General features: G+C 37.6%; 1 protein-coding gene across 1 annotated transcript in view; it reads right to left on the bottom strand.

The window, feature by feature from the left end:
- Positions 1-20,314, bottom strand: part of LRRC4C (leucine rich repeat containing 4C) — a 708,394-nt gene that overhangs the window by 194,912 nt on the left and 493,168 nt on the right. The gene's annotated exons all lie outside the window — the stretch shown is intronic.

Raw genomic sequence — 20,314 nt, 5'->3', positions numbered from 1 at the left:
TTTATTCATACCACCAGTATTAAGGAGCCTAAACACTGTTGATTATGTCCTCATTCTTCAAACTCTTCAAATCATCAGCATCTGTGACATTGTCAATACAACCTGGAGAATATATCCAGAATATGAATATTCAATATGAGAATATAGTGCAATCTGAAATAATAAAAATATATATCATAGCGTAATACAGTTTAAATAAAATAATAGGAGTGTAAAGCTAAATATTAAACTCACAAACGAAAATGCAAATCAAGCCTCTCACCCCCCCTGGGGTATATAAGTATATGTCTTGATAGTAGATCAAAAACAAAGTATGTCTTAAAGAAATGGATAAAAAGAGCCATACATGGTGAAGTATGTATAAAATAGTACAAAAAATATTTAATGGGAACACTTACAGACATAAAATGGTAGTAGGCATATCTCCACTCTCAGTGGAACTGGATGGCAGTGTAGAAATAGACAGCACAAATCCAATTCGAAGTAGTAGAGAGCAGGAACAATAAATCAGCATATAAATAAAAATAAAATATAAATTAAAATAGCAAGCAATAAAGTCCAATATCCAACGCGTTTCGTCCAGGTAAATAAAGGACTTCTTCAGGGATATGTAGAGAATCATCCGTGGAGGAGCTTCTTATACCCATCGCAATCTTCTTTCATGCCGTTCACCGGCAGCGTGCGTTCCAGATTGGAACGCAAGAGGGAACTTCCTGTATCGTCCGTCTTTCAAATTGCGCATGCGTGAAAAGACAAAGTTCTATGCGCTCGAGAATCGAGCTCGTTGATGCGCATGCGTGAGGTCTAAATAAAGAGAAAATGTACACAACAGGCGAACATGTCGCCATATGGATAAATACCAAGATCCACATACTGTAAAAAGAACCTATTTAAGCAAACAGCAACTAGAATAGGAACAAAGAAGTATATGTGAAGCCAATAACAAATAAATATGGCTGTAAATCATTGCCAGAATAGATGAATGTATATTTAAAGACAAAGACATTATTTTAAACATGTATTTAGAAACTAAGGTATTATATAGAACATACCTAGAGAAATAAAAAATAAAAAATAAAATATAAAAATAAAATACAGCAAAAAATATATAATAATACTATCAAAGATGATAGCAACAAAGCCAAATATAAATACAATAATATAATCAAATGAATAGTTAATGTTAATGAGAGAAAAAGGAAAATTACCATATCTAAAAAATGATAAAAAATCTAATAAAATGTTCTAATAGAATGCTAAATAAGGCCATGTAGGTCTATTTCAGCATTAAGACCACAGTGTAATGTTCTTAAAGTGTATATCCAGAAAGCTTCTTGGCGAATTAGTTCTTGGAGTTTATCTCCTCCCCTACATCCTAGGGTGACATGTTCTATGCCAAAGGCTTGGAAATTTTCCCACCTAAAAAGTGGACACGTACTACAATGTTTTGGAACACTATGATCGAGTTTACCCTTTTTGATGTTATTAAAGTGTTCTAAAAGTCTGATGTGGAGTTTTCTAGTGGTGCGGCCCACATATTGGGCTCCGCACCCACATTGGAGTAAATAGATCACAAAGGTGGTTGAACATTGGATGTGTTTCTTAATAAGATATGTTTTAGTAGTTTGAGTACTTGTAAAATTGATAATCTTTCTCTTTTGATATTTGCACGTAGAACAATGTCCACAGCTATAAAAGCCCTTTACAGGTTGCAGAAAAGAGCCAGCTGAGGATGCAGGATATACGGGAAGGAGACTAGGGGCCAGCTTATTTTTAAGATTAGCTGCTCGTTTATATATAATTGTAGGTCTATTAGGAATAATATCTCTCAATATGTTGTCTTTTTGTAAAATGTACCAATATTTGTTTAAGATTTTCTTAATATGTTTGGCTTGTGAGTTGTATTGAGTTATAAATGCAAACTGAAAATTCTTCTTTTGAGTATCTATATTTCTATTGGTTTGTTTCTTGGATCGGTATTGTAAAAATTGTGATCTATCAGTATCCAATATATTTTGTATATCTAGGTCAATTTGATCCTGATTATAGCCCTTTTCTAAATATCTTGTTTTAACTAACTCAGCTTGTTGTAAAAATATATTATCGTCTGAGCAGTTTCTCCTAAGGCGGATAAGCTGACTTCTAGGTACATTAGAAAGCCAAGGGGGATAATGAGCACTAGACAAATCTATGGCGGTGTTACAATCAGTAGGTTTAAAAAATGTCTTAGTCTTCAGTTGATTGTGTTCTATGTAAATAGTGAGATCCAAAAAGTCCAAAGAAGTTGGACTCATATTATATGTAAATTTAAGGTTATAATCATTAGAATTAATGTATTCAAAAAAGAGTTTTAAACTGTCGGCAGAGCCCTCCCATATAAGTAGAACGTCATCTATGTAGCGTCGCCATAGGACCAAACCGCCCCCTGAATGTGCTCCAAGTGAAACATGTTTCACTTGGAGTGAACATGTTTCACTTGGAGCACATTCAGGGGGCGGTTTGGTCCTATGGCGACGCTACATAGATGACGTTCTACTTATATGGTAGGGCTCTGCCGACAGTTTAAAACTCTTTTTTGAATACATTAATTCTAATGATTATAACCTTAAATTTACATATAATATGAGTCCAACTTCTTTGGACTTTTTGGATCTCACTATTTACATAGAACACAATCAACTGAAGACTAAGACATTTTTTAAACCTACTGATTGTAACACCGCCATAGATTTGTCTAGTGCTCATTATCCCCCTTGGCTTTCTAATGTACCTAGAAGTCAGCTTATCCGCCTTAGGAGAAACTGCTCAGACGATAATATATTTTTACAACAAGCTGAGTTAGTTAAAACAAGATATTTAGAAAAGGGCTATAATCAGGATCAAATTGACCTAGATATACAAAATATATTGGATACTGATAGATCACAATTTTTACAATACCGATCCAAGAAACAAACCAATAGAAATATAGATACTCAAAAGAAGAATTTTCAGTTTGCATTTATAACTCAATACAACTCACAAGCCAAACATATTAAGAAAATCTTAAACAAATATTGGTACATTTTACAAAAAGACAACATATTGAGAGATATTATTCCTAATAGACCTACAATTATATATAAACGAGCAGCTAATCTTAAAAATAAGCTGGCCCCTAGTCTCCTTCCCGTATATCCTGCATCCTCAGCTGGCTCTTTTCTGCAACCTGTAAAGGGCTTTTATAGCTGTGGACATTGTTCTACGTGCAAATATCAAAAGAGAAAGATTATCAATTTTACAAGTACTCAAACTACTAAAACATATCTTATTAAGAAACACATCCAATGTTCAACCACCTTTGTGATCTATTTACTCCAATGTGGGTGAGGAGCCCAATATGTGGGCCGCACCACTAGAAAACTCCACATCAGACTTTTAGAACACTTTAATAACATCAAAAAGGGTAAACTCGATCATAGTGTTCCAAAACATTGTAGTACGTGTCCACTTTTTAGGTGGGAAAATTTCCAAGCCTTTGGCATAGAACATGTCACCCTAGGATGTAGGGGAGGAGATAAACTCCAAGAACTAATTCGCCAAGAAGCTTTCTGGATATACACTTTAAGAACATTACACTGTGGTCTTAATGCTGAAATAGACCTACAGGGCCTTATTTAGCATTCTATTAGAACATTTTATTAGATTATTTTTATCATTTTTTAGATATGGTAATTTTCCTTTTTCTCTCATTAACATTAACTATTCATTTGATTATATTATTGTATTTATATTTGGCTTTGTTGCTATCATCTTTGATAGTATTATTATATATTTTTTTTGCTGTATTTTATTTTTATATTTTATTTTTTATTTTTTATTTCTCTAGGTATGTTCTATATAATACCTTAGTTTCTAAATACATGTTTAAAATAATGTCTTTGTCTTTAAATATACATTCATCTATTCTGGCAATGATTTACAGCCATATTTATTTGTTATTGGCTTCACATATACTTCTTTGTTCCTATTCTAGTTGCTGTTTGCTTAAATAGGTTCTTTTTACAGTATGTGGATCTTGGTATTTATCCATATGGCGACATGTTCGCCTGTTGTGTACATTTTCTCTTTATTTAGACCTCACGCATGCGCATCAACGAGCTCGATTCTCGAGCGCATAGAACTTTGTCTTTTCACGCATGCGCAATTTGAAAGACGGACGATACAGGAAGTTCCCTCTTGCGTTCCAATCTGGAACGCACGCTGCCGGTGAACGGCATGAAAGAAGATTGCGATGGGTATAAGAAGCTCCTCCACGGATGATTCTCTACATATCCCTGAAGAAGTCCTTTATTTACCTGGACGAAACGCGTTGGATATTGGACTTTATTGCTTGCTATTTTAATTTATATTTTATTTTTATTTGTATGCTGATTTATTGTTCCTGCTCTCTACTACTTCGAATTGGATTTGTGCTGTCTATTTCTACACTGCCATCCAGTTCCACTGAGAGTGGAGATATGCCTACTACCATTTTATGTCTGTAAGTGCTCCCAATAAATATTTTTTGTACTATTTTATACATACTTCACCATGTATGGCTCTTTTTATCCATTTCTTTAAGACATACTTCGTTTTTGATCTACTATCAAGACATATACTTATATACCCCAGGGGGGGTGAGAGGCTTGATTTGCATTTTTGTTTGTGAGTTTAATATTTAGCTTTACACTCCTATTATTTTATTTAAACTGTATTACGCTATGATATATATTTTTATTATTTCAGATTGAACTATATTCTCATATTGAATATTCATATTCTGGATATATTCTCCAGGTTGTATTGATTACATGCTCATTTGAAGGTGTTTTCCACTTTTTTTCTCTGGTTTATCACTTTGGGTGCTAGTGAGGTTCACCTGGAACCCCTTCAATTTAGCAGATTGAGTAATTAAGTCTAGTTGGTATACTACTGTTTTTTTCTGTGACATTGTCCTCTCATGGTTCTCATCCTATCTCTCCCAATGTCCATATAGTGTCTCCTTTTCTAATGACACCTTGTCCCCTCATCCTGTCTTGGTTGAAATCCCCCAAGGCTCTGATTTTGGTCCCCTTTTGTTTATCTATATACTGCCTCTCTTGAGAAACATATTAATTAATTTGGATTCCGCTACCACCTGTATGTCTATGACATCCAGATGTATCTTTCCTCTCCTGATCTATCGCGTGCATTCAAACCGCTCATAGGAAAGCATTACTCAATGCTTTCCTATGGACGTGCAACGTCTTCTCACTGTGATTTTCACAGTGAGAATCGTGGAAGGGGCCTCTAGTGGCTGTCAGGGAGACAGTCACTAGAGGCTGGATTAATCCTCAGTATAAACATAGCAGTTTCACTGAAACTGCTATGTTTTCAGCTGCAGGGTTAAAACTAGAGGGACCTGGCACCCAGACCACTTCATTGAACTGAAGTGGTCTGGGTGCCTATAATGGTCCTTTAAGTCCTTTTCAAGCTTGACTGTCATAGTTTAAATGTTGCAAGTTGGAGTCAACATTTTAGCAAATATAATTATTCATGCAACTTTACTACTGCTTTGAGAGTTTATTTACAGGTTGCACAAGAATGCTGTGAATATATTATTGTTCTTTCAAATAGGAAAGAATCCTCAAATATCTTTCTTTGTACCAAAGACAAATGTCCAATGATTCCACATCTGTTTAACCCCTTAAGGACCAAACTGCTGGAATAAAAGGGAATCATGACATGTCACACACGTCATGTGTCCTTAAGGGGTTTAAGGGAAACTCCAGTGCCAGGAAAACTATTCATTTTCCTGGCACTGGAGGGTCCCTCTCCCTCCCACCCCACAATCCCCAGTTGCTGAAGGGGTGAAAACCCCTTCAGTGACTTACCAGAGGCAGCGACAGGTCCCACGTCGCTGCTTCCTCCTCCCCCGCCGCTCCTCCTTCTGCTTACGTCAGCCGGTGGGCGAGACTGATCTTGCCCGCCGGCCGAGGAGACCTAATGCGTATGCGCGGCAATGCCGTGCATGCGCATTAGCGCACCCCATAGGAAAGCATTGAAAATGAATTTCAATGCTTCCCTATGGGGAATAGAGCGACGCTGGAGGTCCTCACACAGCGTGAGGACGTCCAGCGACGCTCTAGCACAGAAAACCTGTGCTAGGGACCAGAAAGTTCCCTCTAGTGGCTGTCTAATAGACAGCCACTAGGGGAGGACTTAACCCTGCAAAGTAATTATTGCAGTTTAAAAAAAACTGCAATAATTACACTTGCAGGGTTAAGGGTAGTGGGAGTTGGAACCCAGACCACTCCAATGAGCCGAAGTGGTCTGGTTGCCTGGAGTGTCCCTTTAACCCCTTAAGGACACATGACATGTGTGACATGTCGTGATTCCATTTTATTCCAGAAGTTTGGTCCTTAAGGGGTTAAAGGTGACTGCTGAGATTTGAAGCTCCGAACAATGTTATGATATAGCTTGAAATGAACAACGGTTACATGATGTTTCCATCATTCCAGGAAAATAACTTTCATCATGTTTCTCCAGCTTATTTCTACTTGAGAGGTTTTCAGAGTGAAACTTACACAGCCCCTGGCTACTGTGTGCATTGAATAGTACAAATACTAAAGGACTTTGGAAGGACAGAGTGGTGGAACCGTCCACTGCTGATAAGTGCTGTTATCTACTTTGTGTTCTTTTGCTGCTGTCAATGAAATACATGTAACTAATAAACAGAAGACTAACCCAGATTATTGCCTTTTTTTTTTTACTCAAAAACCTCTATGCGCACCAAACAAAATACTTTCAGAGACAGGAAAACAAAATGTATCCAGTTTTTTTTTACAATTTAGAGCAAGGTGGCCAAAGATACACCTATAGATGTTGTAGATTAGAACCATACCGGCCATGATGGTTTGCCAGCCTTAAATTGTACCTGTCATGTTAAAAGACACTTTGTATTAAATGAAAGAAATGAATAGACTTGTGAATGGTGGAATACATTTGGTCGTCCCAAAAAAAATTTAGTTAGTCGACTCAGGATGTGCCGTTTCGGATCGGATGAATTTAGCCCACATAATCATTTTGGAAAAAAATATTTGGACAAATTAAAAAGGGCATGAATATGGGCCAATCAGTATACAGTAAAATATATACCAAATATAAATAATATGTATACATTTCACAGTATAAATAGACATTTAGTGGCTGTCCCCTAGCCTTCAATCATCTTTTTTTCCCCATTAATCATTATTTTTTGACACCACGGATCGAACTGCAATTCATGAAACAAATTAAACTGTTCATCCATTGTCTGTCTCAGTTATTTCTTGACCTGTCCATTTAACATTTTGGAGTTATGGATTTCAGAAGACTACACTGATCACCCAGAATTCTGAAAAATTGTCATAAGGCAGAATTGCCCCTCTTGCTCTAAAGGAGCATGTGGTTGGGAGGCAGAGGAGAACAGGATCCCTCTGATATGGAATGGAGATGAGTATGAACAGAATACCTTTTAAAGGAGATATATATATCATTTAGCTTTATATTTTAAAAAAAGATATATCCATTGCTTTTAGAGCAGCTGGACAATAGCATCACCTTGTAGATCTAAAATAGCTGGAAATCTACCTCTGGTAGCCCCTGCTTTATACTTTAGACATCTTAAATGTTTTCCTTGAGTTTTTTTTTTTTTTTTTTTTTGTGTGCAATTTCTGGTCAAGTCCTGTTGATCTTCTCTGGCACCATTAGATAAAACCAGTAGTTTTCTGGCTTCCTTTAAAGTAGTCAATAATGATAAAAATGTGGGTTTGAAAGAAATTTAAAAAAAAATAAGCACTTTTACAAAGAAAATAAACTATTGCTTGGTTTCCTAATGGATGGACCGGTTGTGTCACGGAGATAAACAGTAATTTGTAGCTGCACGCTTGTCTCTAGAGATATATATTCTGTATCAGTACTGTCTAACTCAGTGTATCAGGTTCACTTTTGTCATCTTTTTTTTGCTTTAACTTGCTATTAAAAAAAAATAGCAAAGGATTTAAATGCTATCAGAGATGGTTTGCTGATGTTATTTTTCCACAGTTTAAGCATCGCTTCCCAGATTTGTATTTGCCATCCGAACCTCCAGAAATTCACAGTATTTGCCTGTTGACATCACATGTAGCCAGTGAGCAAATAGATAATAACATTAAATAAAATATGAAATATATCGTCCACCTGGGACCTCGGGCAAAATAGTTTCTTCTGTGCTCTCATTCCACGTGCAGAGATGTGAGGGTTAATAAAAGATTGGGGTGCAGCTATTAGTCGCTCCCCACTTACTCTCCCATTGTTCATGTATTGGGACGAAGGGTTAAAATAATTAGCATAGGGTCAAGCTCACTTTCTCTATAAAAAAGAGGATCTATTCTACACAATGCTTATCCCTTTCTTCTTAGATGATGTACCCATGATAATGGGTTAATAAGGGCTACCAATCCTATCTATTTCCACTGACACTCTACTGCTCAACTACAAATGATTTTTTTTTTAAAAATCACTGTTTAGTACATATCCAACCAAGGAAAACATGAATGCATTTAGTTAGACATTTTTCATTGGGTGTATATGTGCTAATATTTTGCACTTTATGTACATGGCTTATGTGCTCACACTTTGCACTTTATTCAGGTGGCCTATGTACTCATAAAAAAGGAACACTATAGGGCCATGATTACAAATGTGTATTCTGACCCTATAGACTTTAAAACACTAATTAAGCCCAGGGGCCCCTAATTCCCTTAGAAATTGCAGTAACTCACCTTTATTCCAGCACGAATGGGTCCGCTTGTGCTGGCTTCACCCTGATCCGCTTCCTCGGCTCAGATTTATTTATTATTTATTTATTTATTCACCAGAATTGATTATCCCAGCCAATCCAATACAATAAAATTCAGCATCTCCATGCAGGTGGTGTTTTGTGTATATGGTAGATATTCCTGGCTTAATTGTGGTATGTGTTAAGTTTTTTTTTTTACATGATAAAGATATATTGTAAAGGATTGGGTAATTTAGTTGCACTAGATCTATTAATTGTATGGTAGTTTGGCACACTTATTGCACGTGCATGATGTTTTTTTATGGAATAGATATTTTACTTAGATTGGGGACTATGGGTTGTATTGTTAAATTTGTATATGGTGGCACTATTTTGTAATGTCAATGTATTTTTAGGTTGTTAAAACAGGTTGTCAATAAAGAAGGATTGTATTTCTTAAGTACTAGAGGAACGTTGGTATTAGGTATAGACTGTAAAAAACGTAGACTGAGAATACATTTTTATATAGTACTTTTATTAATTGCTGCTGCATTTGGCTAATTGTGTTTTATTGCCCTTGTATGTGCAAAGGACGATAATAAAGTTCCCTCAGAATCTGAAAAAGCTTACAAAATCTGCAGCTCTCTTGTCGTCAGCCCTCCCGTACATCCACACTCCGGGCTTTCTGAGGTTCTCCAATCAAAACCTTTCCAATGCAGCTCAAATCTTTGCAAGACAGGTGTTCTGGCTAATTGCCTGCCTCTTGAATTTGCTCAACCAAGCTAAACAACCAGGAAGTAACATGACCTTTTTTTGATTGACAGCCGGGGAGGTGTAACCAGGTTAATTTATAAAAGTTCCAATTTCTATTGAAATCTGCACTTTTGTAAAATGCAAAAAAGAGGACACACTCTGCAGAAATAAAGCACTTCAGCAAGCTAAAGTACTTTAGGTGTTTGGAGTGTTCCTTTAGTTAATACAGGAGTCTACTGTACCCCTAGATGTCCTAAGTAGAGGATTGTTTAGCTGCATGCTTTAGGTCCAAGTTTCATTGCAATGTATTCTTATTAAGCCTATTTGTAACAAAACAGAACCTTCAGTTAAATAGAATAAAAATACAGCCAATAACATTGCCCATAAAGTCCTCTTATTGGGAGCAAAGATTAACTACTTTTTGTATCTTTGTCAACGAATAAGAACAAGGCTATTGTTATTTTTCTTATTAGTGTAAAAGTAAAGATAAATATTGACAAAACATGCTGTAAATTCTAAAACTTTAATAATGCTCTGGGAAATTTTGGCGGCGGTGTGTTAGCAGTCTTTAGAATTTTATTTCCAACAATAACTAATTGTACTCAAGGATACTTCTCAATACAACGCATCTGGCATCTGAAGTGCCTTTACAAGTCAGGACAGCCATTGATTTTGCTGTAATTCTTGTTCTTCAGTTTTTTGAAAGATAATTGAACAGAGTAAGTTTTTGGTCATTCTTAGCACACGTATAGGAGACAATGGAGTGTAAGACATTCCGTTCCATTTACTGTCTGAGAATTCCCATTAAAAAGACTCAATGCTCCACTCTACAAAACAAAAGGGGATCACAAAAAACAAGGTGATATATGGCAAGTATAGAAACAGAGACAAACTGTACAGCTTTGTCTCATAAGGAGGACGAGTGTTTTGTATTTTAGAAGGTAAAATCTATGTTCTAGATAATTACTTTTATAAATTGTACTGTTTCTCCTGGCACCAGTAGTCTTCTTTCTGTGCATAGTTGCAGTCTACTGTATAAATAAGATTAACAACATTAAGTCTCCAAAGCAGTAGTTGTACTTTCTGTATAGACTACAGAGGTAAAAGCAGAGATTTCATAGACATATATACATAGGTACATCACATCTTTCAGAGATATCATGAACACATTAGGCAATATTGTATGTGTCCTGAGGAAATATCTTGTGTAATTTAGACAGGACATTCCAGGAAAGAGGACAACTTACCTTTCTGTAGAGATAAGTGCTGCTCATTTATTCACACATTAGCATCCATGCCTACTCTCTTTACACCATCAACCAGTGCCGAATCCTCTCGTTCAGAATGATATACTTCTTCAAACGATTTTTAGAGCTTATTATCCCTAGATTACTATATGCTAGGTCTAATATGCTTTCTACAAGACTGCTAATGCTAACCTACCTCTTCCTGAAGTAGTAGTAAATACAAACCACTTGAAGTGGTACTACATCTTAGATAGAGTACCAGTGCTCATCTAATGCTAACCGAGAGTACTAATGCTTTCTAGATGTGTGGATTCATTCTCAGTTGAATGCAATTAATCTGAATTATAGTGGTTCATTCATACATCCAAAATATGAATGAATCAAGCGCTTGATTAATAAAAAAATATATATAAATAAATTGATCCATGATGAAATTCATTCATGCAAATTTTTCATTATTTTAATTACAAAGAGGAAGCTATGAACTTCATCATTATAATTTTACTGTTGAAAGAAAAAAGCAGACAGCAGAGCAGCTGCCTGTCACTTCCTGCCCCCATCACGTGGGCTATGGGATGGGCTGTCAATGACTAATTATTGGGGGACCTGGTGCAGAGTAAATGCTCGTCCTTTGCAGGTGTGTGGAGGGTTGAAAATTGAAACATCAGACAGCAGAGTTCCCCATAGCACCATTTGCTGTGGGATGGGAATCTTAGTAAAACCAAGGTGGGCTTGGGCAAATTTCTCCCCAACATTAGGAGCATCACCATTTTATGTACACTCCCATAAGTCAGCCCAAGGGGCAGAAAGCTCTGTGCACTGCACTTTGACTTTCAACTCCATTTGGTTTGCCTGAATCAGTTTCACATTTTGGATGATCCAAATCAAAGTTATTTTTTTCCCCATATAAGTCTAGTGCGTATCTACATCTTCCCTAGAGTACTCATTTATATCTACCAAGATGAATCATTGATATATGTTATGCAGGAATGGGATTATAGGTGGTAAATAGTTTATGACAATGCACTTTAGTTTGTTCATTTTAATAAAAGTTAATAAAGCTAATATCAAAAATCTCGCAGTTCATATACCATTTTACTAACAAATATGTACCAAATATACTGATGACAAAGGTTGCAAAATGTCTACTCCTAGAAATCTTTGACGTTTTAATTAAAATAATAATACTAATGGGTAGTATATTTATATATTACATATTTACTGCATATATTCTACTATGCTTCAAATGCACTTGCTCCTTAATGTTGTGCAGTAGCAACCTAATATTTTAAATTTTTGCCGGACGCAGAGTAACAATACTTGTGAGGACTGATTGACTAAAAACATGCTCTTGTTGCTTCTGTCTCTTTTGCAGTGTGGCATGTCCCCTTTCTTCTACACTCACTACAGCCCCATTTTTACTGTCCAATTCTAAATACCAGGAGCTTCTGCCTTCTAGCAAGAAGGTAAGGAGAGGAGTGGATGAGCACATGCTGAGAGAGAGGATTTAGAGTTCCTGATTAGTGAGAGAAAGGAGTTGAGAGGTTTTGAGCTTTGAGAGATGAAAACGAGAGAGTTGCATAGGGTATGTGTATTCCTATAAATGCATTTTGTGAGTTTCATTCTGGCACCACCTCCACCAGACACTTGGGAGATATGGCTGTTTTAGTGTTTTATTTCTATAAAGACTAATCCAGCCTTGACAATATCTATAAAATATGTCATGTTTTATTTGAGAAAACTATCTATAGGTGAGAATAATAGTTTTTAAAGAGAAAAAAATACAGTTATAAAACTATCTGATCTATCTATCTTTTGAGTTTGTAATATTTGTTTTCCGATGAGATTCTACCTATATTTCATAACACAACAGCACTTTTGAGTCATATCCTGTATATCATTGTGCATGGCCAATTCACATCCTACAAATACACTAACCAATGTTTTTTAAATATTTTATATATTTTCTAATTTGCATGGTGAAAGAAAACCAAGCAATATCCCTTTAAAGAAATAGACATGTTACATGCAAAAACCCAGATAAGTAATAGTTCGGGGATTCAAGAAAGCTGCCTCTTCATTGCACTTTACCTTCTAAGTCTCTTTAATACAACCTGAGCTTGCTGGAGTTGGAAGCTTTAGATGCAGGAGAACAAGCCTTGAAAATAAATAATCTGTCAAATAGTCTATATCCCTCAGACCTCTGTAGAAAATCACTCTGATTTCCTCAAACCAAAAATGGTAACGTTTCTTTCCTTGTCATTCTGAAGGCAAGGACAAAGAAAGGCAAAACTACATCTTGATTGATCTGAAATTACCTCACTACCTCAGGTGAAAGGACAGTTTTATCCTTGAAAATATTAAAGAGGAGTTCACCGCAGGAGAGAGACTCCAATCGCCTCCATTCTACGGGCAGTACAAAGGGCTGTGAACTGCTTTTTTTACGTTAATATACTGTGTGTTCTCCTGCAGAGTAATAAAGAGAGTACTCATCAAAAAAAATGGCTAGTCTGGACATTACAGCCTGAGACACAAAATGGTAACAAAGTCAGTGCTCTGTGTCGGACCAATAAAGTGTTTTTTACAAGTTAAAGGGAAGTCAAGTTTATGAATTCCGAACTGAGCTAACTCCATCTCTTTAGAATTTTGCATTTAGTTTAAATTTCATGAAAATCCAGAGAAACCAAATGGTCCCATTTGATTTCTTCCCATTTTGCCTCACGGTTAATATTCCTGTGTCTAGCAACATACTTTCAATTTATAAATGTGATGCTTTGTGACAAAGTTATAGCTATATTTAATTATTTATTATGTTTACATTAAATGTAGGAATAAATGTAGAGTTTTCTGTTTATTTTACAGATTGTGAAATATACTCATTGTGAATATATTTTTTTTAATCACTGAGGCATTGATTGGCATATAAAGGAAAATTATCATGTTTCAATTAATTGAGATTAAGATAATCAACTGGAATAGCTCTTGTTGGTAATAACAATTTACCCATTCACTCCCAGAAACATGTATTTTTGATTAGTACCCTTGCAAGCAAAATTTTACTGAAAATATATTTTACTCAAAATTTGTGGAGAAACAGCCACATTGTCACATTAAGCTTAGGAAGCAGTTCTTTGAACAGGATCTCCTGACCAAGCCATGGACACAGATAAACTATCTGTCAGGGTACCTGTGGTCTCTACCTCCGAAAGAGGTAGAGACTTAGCCGTTCCTCCATCCAGACGGTCTGATGGCTTCCTTCCTCGCGGTCTATCCGGTCATGTTAAGCCGGCCGCGAGGGAGTGACTGCCTTTTACAGCATCACGACCGGAAGTCGACGGCAGGACGCTACCCGGAACGACCTGTCAGTCAATTGCTGCAGGACCAATCAGGACGCCTCGGAGGCGTGGTTACTTTCCTGAACAGGGTATTTAATGGAGCATCTTTCTTTAGCTCATTGCCCTGTCGTGGTTCTAGCTTGTTCTAGTCACTCAGTGCTTGTATTCTGCTTATTCTTTTTGGTTTTGACTCGGCTCGTTTATCCTACTCTGCTTACCTCTGTACCCTTGATTCGGCTTGTCTCTCGCTCACCTGTCTTCTGTTACCCTCGACCTCGGCTTGTCTTTGACTATTCTCTACAGTACTACTTACGTTAGTCCGGCCATTCTAAGGTCCGGTATACGTATCTGGCTACTGTTTGTACGCTGCGTGTTGGATCCCTGTCCCGATCCTGACACTATCTAGCTGTGTTTATCATGCTGATGGAGATCTTACAATGTGTGGTTGTGTGTGTCTGTGTGTTAGTCAGATAATGAAGATATGGTCTTAGTGGTAAATGGGGCAAGAGTGCAATGTTGTGGTTAAGTAAGCTGAAATGGTTATAGTGATATAGTGCTGTTTTTTTTTATTGGTTTGACACTTACTTAGGTCTCCTGGGCACCGTTACAGTAAAAGTACAACTGCATTAGTGGCATCAATTCTTCCTATCTTAACAGAGAGCATCAGTTGATGATCAGAGATAGTCAACTCAGTCCATCAGTTATGAAAATTATATATTTTATGTGAAAAGAGACCATGGCCCCAGAGCAGTAGTTAGGAGAGGGGTGGCATGGCTTGTGGGGAGATCAAAGATCTTTCTCATTGGCCAGTCCATTCTTATATAAGAATGAGCTTGCGGTCTGCACCCCCAGAGTCTCTGACTCCATGTATTTCTCCTGCTAGAGTTGGCATGGATTACCATCGAATGGTACTGCTGGAAGGATCAATACATGTGTTCTGCACCTGCTGATTGTGTCATTTTGAAATAAATCATGTTATTTGCATTTAACCCCTTTTCTTATTTTTTTTGATATTTTAATGGTCTCTAGTAGCCTTCAGCTCCTGGATTGGTAATTATTAATCCACTCTGGGTATCTAGCGCCCTCTAGTGTTTTCTTTCAAGTCTAGGCTTGAATGCTCACGATTTGTGTTTGTTTTATATAGTAATAAGGTCTATTTGGGAGTGGGCCTTTGAGTGGCAGCTGTTTACCTAGTTGTGCAAATTTGTTATATCTATTTTTACTGTTTTATAACAGACCACATGATGCCAGGGATCAATATTGCCCTCCCTGGACAAGAGAGAGGGGGAACATTCTAATGTTAGGAATACAAACATGTTTTCCTAATGTTAGAGGGCTATGTTACCTATATAGGTTAAGCCTCCCATCAAAGTAATAAAGTCAGCAGATTAACGTACCATATATCCACCAGGCATGCCAATCTTTCTAACAGCTGCTCCTCCTCATTACTAATGATCCCAGACTATCCAATACTTTGTCATAGGGAAGCATTGGGAGCTAGAGTTCATTCACAACAATCACCACACTGTACCAATCAGCATAACTTCATTAAGATGCTTTGACTAAATGTGTCTCTTTGAGAAGCATTCAGTATCTTCATGAAAATATTGCAGGATGGCATCTGGAACCTTTTTTAGTGGCTGCATGAGTGACAGCCACTAAACCTGTGCACGTCAGAAATATTACATTTGGCCGAATCAATTCATATAATTAAATAATGTATTAGGTCAGACCAAATTTCCATACAGCCTTCCCACATGTGCAACCCTACAAGCAGTATTACCACACACAACTCAACAAACAGCAACCCTAGAAACATGCAACACCACAAGTAGCTTACCCTCATACATGCAACAACGTACGCAGCCACCCTGCACACATGCAACACCACAAGCAGCCTCCTCTCACACAAAACCCCACAATCAGTCTCCACAAACAAAACTCACCTTGTTATATTCACCATCTAATCACACCTCTAAGTAATCACATTTACACATTCAATCAAATACCCCAAACAAGTCACTTTCACCTATCCAATCACGTACACCGAAAGTTTTGAAGTTTGAAGAGCCAATGGGTGCTTTGAGGAACGTGACCTTGTGGAAGCAAAGAGGGTGAATCCATCTCTTCTTCTGCTTTACCTATATCTGAGAAGACTTCTGTCACCTTAGTAACCCAGGTAAGTGTCAAAGCACTCCAAAACTGTTTGACTCTTACCTAGTGAATGTTGCCAGAGGACCTCTCCCACCATAACCACTACTGGATTCTATAATGATCATGATGCACAGATTGCTCTTAAACATCATGTTTTAAAATGCACTCACTAACACGTTCCATTGGGAATTTTATATGAAAGAAGTAAATTAATACTAATGTCATTTAACAGAAAGGTCAGTTAGGAAATATTGAGGAAGACAATAACTTTTAAACTATATGTCAGATAAAGTAGCAGCACCCACTACAAAATGTAGAAAAAAGCAATTACATTCAATAGCTTAGAAAATTAAAAGTGTTAAAATATTGAGCATTAAAACCAAAATTAGTAAATTTGTTATATCAATAATATATAATCTCAGTATTATATTGCTGTAGGAGATGTCAATTAACTATTTGCCTTTACTCCAGCACAGCTACCTGTATGCTTGGTGCATGACTTGAACATTAATGTAGCACCCACATTATGCTCTCGTCTACTTCCCGTCCCAACTTACTGAACTGAACATGCAGGAAACATTAGATTATATTATGTTATACATTTTCATAACCTCCTTTCCTCTTTACCTTTTTCTCACTTTTTTCTCCTCCTTTCATTTTTCTATCTAGATGGGGTTTATAATCATACATACGGGTCAGAGCATAAGCATTTTAGGAGTTATAGGGGAATTTAATAGGTGACGTTTTTGATTATTATCCTTGCGTCAGGGAATTAAGGGTCTGAATGTGAATGTACTGCCATTATATCATTTATTTGTGCCATTTTCACCATTTTCTTTACATACTTTATTTTTCGTGTTTTTTCTGTAGAAACCTTCTTCCATTCGACATTGGGAATTATTCTGATTCACAATATTTGGCCAAAATGTAGAAGACATTTTCAAATTCCTAGCCATAATTAGTTTATTTGCCATGAAAATATGGATTATTGATATTTAAAATTCCTGTTTACAATTTGGAAACTCAATATGAAATAAAAATGTTTGGGGGGATGGTGTTATTCTTTGGTTGCATATTGTTGAGACAATATCTGATAGTGTTCTTTTAATTTCTGTTAATCCCTCACATTCCCACCACATATGATATAATGTGCCTTCTGAATTTGAGCATCTCCAACATTTCTCAGAGTATTTGAATATTTTTTTTTTTCAATTTGACAATTTTTATTTTGTTCGAAACGTTAGGGGTACAGAAAAAAAAGGTGAGGTTAGAAAGGGAACATTGTACTGGTTTTACCTTTTATACATTACAGAATTACATTGCAAAATTACATTGTTTCCATGCTTGCGTTATGCGACTATCTGGACCGGACGCATCTACTTGTCGTAGTGTATCTTAGTTCAGGGTGATATTCTCAGCTAACTTGTCCCTATATTATGTTTGTGTTTGTGGCACTAACATGCGTATGTGAGATGTAGGCAGAACAGCGTATAGGAAGGCAACTCTGGCAGGTCACACATGAATGGGGGGGAGAAGAGAGGAGGAGGAGGGGAGCAGGGTGAATTATCAGCATTCCGTTTGTTGGTCATTGTGGATAAATCGAATCCACTAATGTTCCTACAGTGTAGCGTGGTAAGTTCCTATAGTATTGTTTCCTTCAGGACCGTGTTACCCTATGTTACGTTGTCTCGGTGTGAGTATGGGTCTACATGACCCTTAGTTACAGTGGAGTTATATGTGTTTAATTAATTATGCGTGTCTCATGTCGGGTGTTTTAGCTCCCAATCCTCCCATACTTCGTGTTTCCAGCTATTTCCGGGTGGTACCTGTGAGATGTTAGATTGGTATTTCCCAACTTGGGACACGTATCTAATTATTTCTTGTATGGAGGCATTATTTGGCGATAGCTAGTTTTTTGCTATAAGTTGTTGAGCTGCCACCAGAATATGAAATATTAAATATTTCACGGATTTGGGGTAGGTGGTGCCGAACATGAAGAGGAGTATAGAGGACGGGGTGTTTGGTATTGTGACAGATGTGTGTTGGCGAATCAGTGAAATGACCACACTCCAATATGGTTGGAGTTTCGAACACTGCCACCAGATATGAAGGAATGAGCCTGATTCTTTTTTGCATCTCCAGCATGTGCTGGGTAATGTCGGGTCTATCGTGGCCAGTCTTGTGGGAACCATATACCAGCGGTAAAATATCTTACGTGTTATTTCTAGGTGAGAAGTGCACTGTGTTAAACCTTCCGTGATATTTGCTGAAGCCAACCAGGTTTTCTCTGGTATCATCATGTTTAGGTCTTTTTCCCATGAGAATACACATGAGAAGGTTTTGATACCTCGTCTGGGCAGCAACAAGGTATATATGGTGGATATTGGTTTTTTAACCTGTTTCCCTGCTATAATGCATTTCTCAAAGTCTGTCAGTGTGATGCTAGTATGGGATTTAGAGTTCTGTGAGTTAGATTTCCACCAGGATGATAATTGGAGGTAGGATTGGTGCGCCGTGTTCGGGAGGGTATGGCTTCTTTTTAGTTGGTCAAAAGTGGCTAGTTTCCCTTCATATAGGAGGGTATGTACGTGAAGCACCCCGCATCTGTTCCAGACCCTGTAGTTAAAGTCGGGTATCACCTGGGCTAGAGCTTTAATGGGGGTTGAGAGGGGGATTGGGTGGTTGCTACATAAGAGTTTACGTGAAACATCCCAGATTTTTAACATCGCTAATGTGGCGGGGAGTGCTTGCGTGGTGTCGCCCCTGCTGTGGGGGGGGGGGGGGGGGGGTAGCCACATTAATGTATTAATATCTTGGTTTTGTAGCCAGTGTTGTTCAATGGTTACCCATTGTGGTCGATTAGATTCTAGAATGACGGGGAAGAGGCTGGCTAGTACTGCTGCTCTATGGTACAGTTGCACATTGGGGAGCCCCATTCCTCCCATAGTTTTGGGTTGATATAGTGTGGATATGGCTACTCTGGGTCATTTCCCCTGCCAGATGAAGAGGTTAATTTGTTGTTGGAGTGATGTGAAATAGGTTGGTGGTATCCGTAGGGTGAGTGTCCTGAATAAATATTGTAATTTGGGCAGAATTACCATATTAACAGCTGCTATGCGCCCTGACCAGGAAATAAATTTATTTTTCCAATTTTGGAGAGTTGTTATGATCTCCTTACTAAGTTCGGTATAGCTCAGGTTGTACAGGTTTGACAGATTGTTTGGAAGCTTTATGCCCAAAAATGTGAGGTAGTCAGTTCTCCAATCATAAGAGAATTTTTCTCCTAGAGCCATCAAGTATGTATCCTCCATCCCTACCCCCATGGCCTGTGTTTTGGATAGATTCAATTTATAATATGAACACTTACTGTATTCTTGTAGTATGTTATGGAACACCGGCAGTGATAGTCAGTGATAGTGAGCAGGACATGATCTGCAAAGAGATTGAGTTTGTGTTCTCTACCCCCCACCCATATCCCCCTGATCTCCTCCGCCGAACGAATAGCTTCGGCTAAGGGTTCTAGGGCCATAATATACAAGAGGTGTGAGTATGGGTCCACATGACCCTTAGTTACAGTGGAGTTATATGTGTTTAATCCAATTCGATCCATTCGTGATGGGGAAGGGTGTGGATTGAAATCCCGACGTGAAGACCCGAGCTTCCGGGTTGCTGTATAGTGATTTGACCACTGAGATGAAATGTGTGGGGAAACCAAATTTGACCAGGACCGCCCTTAGAAACGGCCAATGCAGGAGATCAAAGGACTTTTCTGCATCTAGAGATAATAAGAGACTCTTAGGGGATTGTTTATGCATGGTGTGTAAGAGTGCAAGGGCTTTTCGCGTTCCATCAGTACCTTGCCTGCCGTGCACAAATCCAACCTGGTCAGAGTGTATGATGTTTGGGAGTATGTTCGTCAGGCGGTTGGTATACACTTTAGCTAGGATCTTCACGTCTGAGTTTAGTAGGGAAATGGGGCGGAAGTTGGCGCATTGGGTTGGCGGTTTCCCCGGTTTGGGCAGTGT

The sequence above is a fragment of the Pelobates fuscus genome, chromosome 12 (assembly GCF_036172605.1).
Source record: "Pelobates fuscus isolate aPelFus1 chromosome 12, aPelFus1.pri, whole genome shotgun sequence".
Classification (NCBI taxonomy): domain Eukaryota; kingdom Metazoa; phylum Chordata; class Amphibia; order Anura; family Pelobatidae; genus Pelobates; species Pelobates fuscus.
Note: the sequence above shows the minus strand (reverse complement) of the source record. Positions and strands in the feature narration are given on the sequence as shown.